Source organism: Macaca mulatta, chromosome 15, assembly GCF_049350105.2.
Source record: "Macaca mulatta isolate MMU2019108-1 chromosome 15, T2T-MMU8v2.0, whole genome shotgun sequence".
NCBI classification, from domain to species: Eukaryota; Metazoa; Chordata; class Mammalia; order Primates; family Cercopithecidae; genus Macaca; species Macaca mulatta.
Window position 1 is genome coordinate 19,276,705 of NC_133420.1, and position 6,235 is coordinate 19,282,939.

Below are 6,235 nucleotides of genomic sequence, written 5' to 3' on the forward strand. Positions count from 1 at the left end.
CAGCCTCAACCTCCTAGGCTCAAGTAATTCTTCTGCCTCAGCTTCCCAAGCAGCTGGGACTACAGGCACCCATCACCACGCCCAGCTAATTTTTTTTTTTGTAGAGATGGGTTCCCACTATGTTGTCCAGGATGGTCTTGAACTCCCGTGAGTCCCAACTCTTTTTTTTTTTTTTTTTTTTGAGACGGAGTCTTGCTCTGTCACCCAGGCTGGAGTGCAGTGGCCGGATCTCAGCTCACTGCAAGCTCCGCCTCCCGGGTTCACACCATTCTCCTGCCTCAGCCTCCCAAGTAGCTGGGACTACAGGCGCCCGCCACCTCGCCCGGCTAGTTTTTTGTATTTTTTAGTAGAGACGGTGTTTCACCGTGTTAGCCAGGATGGTCTCGATCTCCTGACCTCGTGATCCGCCCGTCTCGGCCTCCCACAGTGCTGGGATTACAGGCTTGAGCCACCGCGCCCGGCCAAGTCCCAACTCTTTAACTTCCCACGGTTCCTACTTCACTGGATACTGGGGCAAGAGAGTAAGAGGGGTGAGGTGGTGAAGTATTGAAGAATGTGGGCTTTGCAGATAGACTTAGGTCTAAAACAAACCTAGGGCCTGGCGCAGTGATTCATGCCTGTAATCCCAGCACTTTGGGAGGCTGAAGTGGGCAGATCACCTGAGGTCAGGAGTTCAAGACCAGCCTGACCAACATGGAGAAACCTCATCTCTACTAAAAACACAAAATTAGTTGGGCGTGGTGGCGCATGCCTGTAATCCCAGCTACTTGGGAGGTTGAGGCAGGAGAATTGTTTGAACCTGGGAGGTGGAGGTTGCGTGAGCTGAGATCACGCCATTGCACTCCAGCCTGGGCAACAAGAGCGAAACTCCATCTCAAAAAAAAAAAAAAAAAAAAAAACCCAACCTAGCTCTTGGCAGGGCGTGGTGGCTCACAACTACAATCCCAACACTTTGGGAAGCAGACATGGGAAGATCACTTGAGCCTAGGAGTGTGGGACCAGTCTAGGCGACATAGGAAGACCTCATCTCTCTTTCTTTCTTTTTTTTTTTTTTTCTGAGACGGAGTCTTGCTTTGTCGCCCAGGCTGGAGTGCAGTGGTGTGATCTCGGCTCACTGCAAGCTCTGCCTCCCAGGTTCACGCCATTCTCCTGCCTCAGCCTCCCGAGTAGCTGGGACTACAGGCACCCGCCACCACGCCTGACTAATTGTTTTGTATTTTTAGTAGAGACGGGGTTTCATCGTGTTAGCCATGAAGGATCTCTCTCTCTTTCTTTTTAGACAGGGTCTCACTCTGTCGCCCAGGCTGCAATGCAGTGATGAGATCTACGCTCATTGCAACCTCCACTTCCTGGGTTCAAGCAATTCTCCCACCTCAGCCACCAGAGTAGCTGGGATTATGGGTGCCCACCAACACGCCCAGTTATTTTTTGTATTTTTTTGTAGAAACAGGTTTCACCATGTTGGCCACACTGGTCCTGAACTCCTGAGCTCAAGCAATCTGCCTGCCTCAGCCTCCCAAAGTGATGGGATTATAGGCACGAGCCACTGTGCCTGGCCTGGGACCCCATCTCTATTAAAAATAATAATAAATTGAGGCTGGGCACAGTGGCTCATGCCTGTAATCCCAGCACTTTGGAAGGCTGAGGCAGGGGGATCACCTGAGGTCAGGAGTTCTAGACTAGCCTGACCAACATAGTGAAACCCCGTCTCTACTAAAAATACAAAATTAGCTGGGCGTGGTGGCATATGCCCGTAATCCTAGCTACTTGGGAGGCTGAGGCACCCAGGAGGCAGAGGTTGCAGTGAGCCGAGATCACACCGCTGCACTCTAGCCTGGGAAAGAAGAGCAAAATTCCGTCTCAAAAAAAAAATAAAATAAAATAAAAAGAAGATTAATTGAAATCAATACAACCTATCTGTCATTCAGGAGCTGTGTTCCTGGGGGAAGCTGCTTCCTCTCTCTTGGCCTCAGGTTCCTACTGGGTAAAATGCGGAGAGTGATAGCATTTCTCTCAAGGGCTGTAGTGATGCATGTCAAGTGCTTAGCCCTGTGCTCAGTGCTTAGTATATGGTAGTTGCTAACTAGATTACAATGGTCCATGCATCTGCCTATTTATTCCTCGACCCAGGTATTTAATAAAACTTAGCACCTTCCAGCCGGGCGTGGTGGCTCACGCCTGTAATCCCAGCACTTTGGGAGGCCGAGGCAGGTGGATCATGAGGTCAGGAGATTGAGACCATCCTGGCTAACACGGTGAAACCCCGTCTCTACTAAAAGTACAAAAAATTAGCCAGGCATGGTGGTGGGCGCCTGTTGTCCCAGCCACTTGGGAGACAGGCAGGAGAATGGCGTGAACCCAGGAGGTGGAGCTTGCAGTGAGCCGAGATCGCGCCACTGCACTCCAGCCTGGGTGACAGAGTGAGACTCCGTCTCAAAAAAAAAAAAGAAAAAAGAAAAAAGAAAAAAAAAAGGAAAACAAAAACTTAGCACCTTCCAGCCGGGCGTGGTGGCTCATGTCTGTAATCCCAGCACTTTGGGAGGCCAAGGTGGGCGGATCACCTGAAGTCAGGAGTTTGAGACCAGCCTGGCCAACATGGTGAAACCGTGTCTCTATTAAAAATACAAAAATTAGCTGGCTGTGGTGGCAGGCGACTGTAGTCCCAGCTACTCAGGAGGCTGAGGCAGGAGAATTGCTTGAACCCGGGAGACGGAGGCTGCAGTGAGCCGAGATCGCGCCACGGCACTCCAGCCTGGGCGTCAAGAATGAGACTTCATCTAAAAAAAAACAAAAACAAAAAACTTAGCACCTTCCAAAGGGCAGGCATTGTTCTAGGTGCTGGGGATACAGTAATGAACAGGACATGATCCCTCATAGTGCTTCTGCTCTAGCAGGGTGACAAACAAGACAGCCGGTAACTATGACACTTTCAGGGAGTGATCCAGTCAGGGATGACATCAGTACAGCACGATGGGCTGAAGCGTGCCGGGCAGGTGCATGTTTTAACCTGGAAGACTCCCCTGCCCCGCCTTCACTCACTTCATAGAGAGGAACATCTGTAAGCTGAAACATGGTAGGCAGGGTGGAGGGGTTCTTAGGATCCCCCCTGAGTGGGGACAGATGGCCTGGCTCTGGCATCTTCTGAGACTGGAGTGAGTCAGGTTGTCAGTTCATTTCTAGAGGTAGGACACCATGTAAGAGCACTGGCCAGTCTTAGAGAGTTCTCTTTGTATAAATGGGTCTGGCCACTGGAGCCCAGAGTGGGCAAGGGCCTGGCCTGTGGAGGCACACCGAATAGCAATAGGGCTCTTTCCTCTATCCCAGGCCGCCGGCCAAGTCATGGTGAAACCTGGATTGACAGAAACACTTGGGGACAGGACTCTAGGGACGGAAAGATCTGGCACCGAGGTGGAGGCTGTCACCACAGCTGTTCCCTGGACACCTGTCTGCATGCTCTGGGTCCTGGGCTTGCCTTCGAAGTGCAGAATTGAGGCTGCTGTATGATGGAAGCCCCTCCCAGCCCCCTTCAATGAGCCCCACCCACAGCAATACCTCAAGTGCCACACCTAGAACCTCAGCTGATTGGCTGCAAACATCCATGTACCCACTGTCAATTCCTTATTAATTTCATCTTTCACTCCATTGTCCCAAAGTCTGCTTTTTCACACATCCGTTTCCATCTACCCATTCATTTAATTATTACTTCAATAAAGTATTCGTCAATTCATCCATTCATTCATTCATCATTCGTTCAACAGATGTTTACTAAGCATGTCCTTTGTGTTGAGCATGATTTTTGGTCAAATCCTTGGTAAAGGCCGGGCGCGGTGGCTCAGGCCTGTAATCCCAGTACTTTGGGAGGCTGAGGAGGATCACCTGAGGTCAGGAGTTCGAGACCAGCCTGGCCAACATGGCAAAACCCTGTCTCTACTAAAAACACAAAAATTAGCGAGGCGTGGTGATGGGCCCCTGTAGTCCCAGCTACTTGGGAGGCTGAGGCAGGGAGAATCGCTTGAACCTGGGAGGTGGAGGTTGCACTGAGCCAAGATTTTGCCACTGCACTTCAGCCTGGGTGACAGAGTAAGACTCCATAATCAAAAAAAAAAAAAAAAAAAAAAATTCCTTGGTAAAATGCCAGGCCAGGCCAGGCATGATGGCTCATGCCTGTAATCCCAGCACTTTGGGAGGCTGAAGTGGGCGGATCACTTGAGGTCAGGAGTTTGAGGCCAACACAGTGAAACCCCATCTCTACTAAAAATACAAAAATCAGCTGGGCATGGTGGCACACACCTGTAGTCCCAGCTACTTGAGAGGCTGAGGCATGAGGATTGCTTGAATCTGGGAGACAGGGGTTGCAGTGAATCGAGATTGTGCCACTGCACTCCAGCCTGCGCGACAGAGTGAGACTCTACCTCAAAAAAAAAAAAAAAAAAAAAAAAAAGCCGGGTGCAGTGACTTACGCCTGTAACCCCAGCACTTTGGGAGGCTGAGGTGGGTGGATCACGAGGTCGAGAGATTGAGACCATTCTGGTCAACGTGGTGAAACCCCGCCTCTACTAAAAATACAAAAGTTAGCCAAGCGTGGTGGCTCGCGCCTGTAGTCCCAGCTACTCGGGAGGCTGAGGCAGGAGAATCGCTTGAACCTAGGAGGCAGAGGTTGCAGTGAGCCGATATCACGCCACTGCACTCCAGCCTGGATGACAGACCGAGACTCTGTCTCAAAAAAAAAAAAAAAAAAAAAGCCAGTCCTGGTGGGAAGGAAGGGCTTGCTTAACTGACAGTGTGGACAACTCTGCCATCTTTTTTATTTTTTTGTTGAGACAGGGTCTTACTCTGTCACCCAGGCTGGAGTGCAGTGGTGGGATCTCAGCTCACTGCAACTTCTGCCTCCTGGGTTCAAGCAATTCTTCTGCCTCAGCCTCCTGAGTAGCTTGAATTACAGGCATCTGCCACCACACCCGACTAATTTTTGTATTTTTAGTAGAGACGGATTTTCACCATGTTGGCCAGGCTGGTCTCGAACTCCTGACCTCAGGTGATCTGCCCACCTCAGCCTCCCAAAGTGCTGGGATTACAGGCGTGAGCCACTGCGCCCCACTGACTCTGCCATCTTCTTGAGAGTTGGTTTTGTGTGTGTGCGTGTGTGTGTGCATGCACACTGGGGGTGTAGGGTGGTGATGGTGGAAGCTCATGATGACACATTACTTAACTGCAAGCACATGTAGAGGGTGTTTGGATCCTCCTAACACCCACCTATCTCTAGGGAGGCAGGACAGGCACGATGGATAGGCACAGGGGCTGTCACTAAGATTCAGCCTCCTGGAATCACTTGTCCTGGAAGCCCAAGGCAATGCTGGCTCTTGCTGAACTCTTCCCACAGCCTCCCTGTTCAAATGAATCTCTGTCTTCTATAAGCCCCAGAACCTTGCTAATTCTTCAGCTACCATGCTTTCCTGGGGCTCTGCTCTTTCATTAGAGTTGGCTGGGTATTTGTGTCTGTTGGTCCACTTGTCCACTGGATACCAGGTACTTCTGGGGGGCAACGACACTATTTGCCTTTCTCCCTTCCCCTACCTCCAGCACACACACAGTGCCTTGCAAACATCAGGTCCACTAAGCGTTGCTCACAGAGAATCACTCAGACCGTCGAGAACGCAGCTACAGAACCTGCTCTGCCACCGCCAGCCCTCACCTGGGAACCTGCAGTAGCCTAATTGGTCTCTGGTCATCAAACATGCCCCATCCCCCCGCCCCCCACCCCCCATTCTCCACACTTCAGTCCCAGCAAACCTTTAAAAATGTAAATCTGAACTTGTCAGACCTTTCAGGATCCCTACTGCGTTTAGGATAAAATCACAAATCCTCCCCAATAGCCTAAGAGCCTGGCAAGGTCGACCTCAGCTTTATGTGGAACTTCCCCTTCCTCGTTGCGCTCCAGCCACACCAAATTTCCTTCCTTCTCGGAGCTCGCCAAGTACTTCTTTAGAGCACGCTGTTCCCTCCGCCTGAGACAGTCCTTCACCTAACTCCCCATTCCTCCTCCCCCAGGATCTGCCTCCATCGCACACTGTGCATCTCCTCTGGGGACATCTGTCCTCTGCCGAGTCCCGGGCGAGCACACAGTAGGCATTCCATCAATATCTGTTCAGTGACTGCAGTTAGCAGCCTTCTTGGCTCCTCATTTCCCTGAGGGTGAGGGTGAGGGCAACTCACTTCTCTGCCCAGTACTGATGGG

At 51.1% G+C, this 6,235-nt stretch overlaps 1 protein-coding gene and 1 long non-coding RNA gene across 6 annotated transcripts in view; one reads left to right on the plus strand and one right to left on the minus strand.

The window, feature by feature from the left end:
• Nucleotides 1–6,235, minus strand: part of CERCAM (cerebral endothelial cell adhesion molecule) — a 91,889-nt gene that overhangs the window by 37,603 nt on the left and 48,051 nt on the right. The window lies entirely within an intron of this gene.
• On the plus strand, nt 1,285–5,386 carry LOC144335103 (uncharacterized). The gene is made up of 3 exons (XR_013405544.1): nt 1,285–1,536; nt 2,851–3,881; nt 5,054–5,386. It is a non-coding gene; the product is annotated as an uncharacterized LOC144335103 (long non-coding RNA).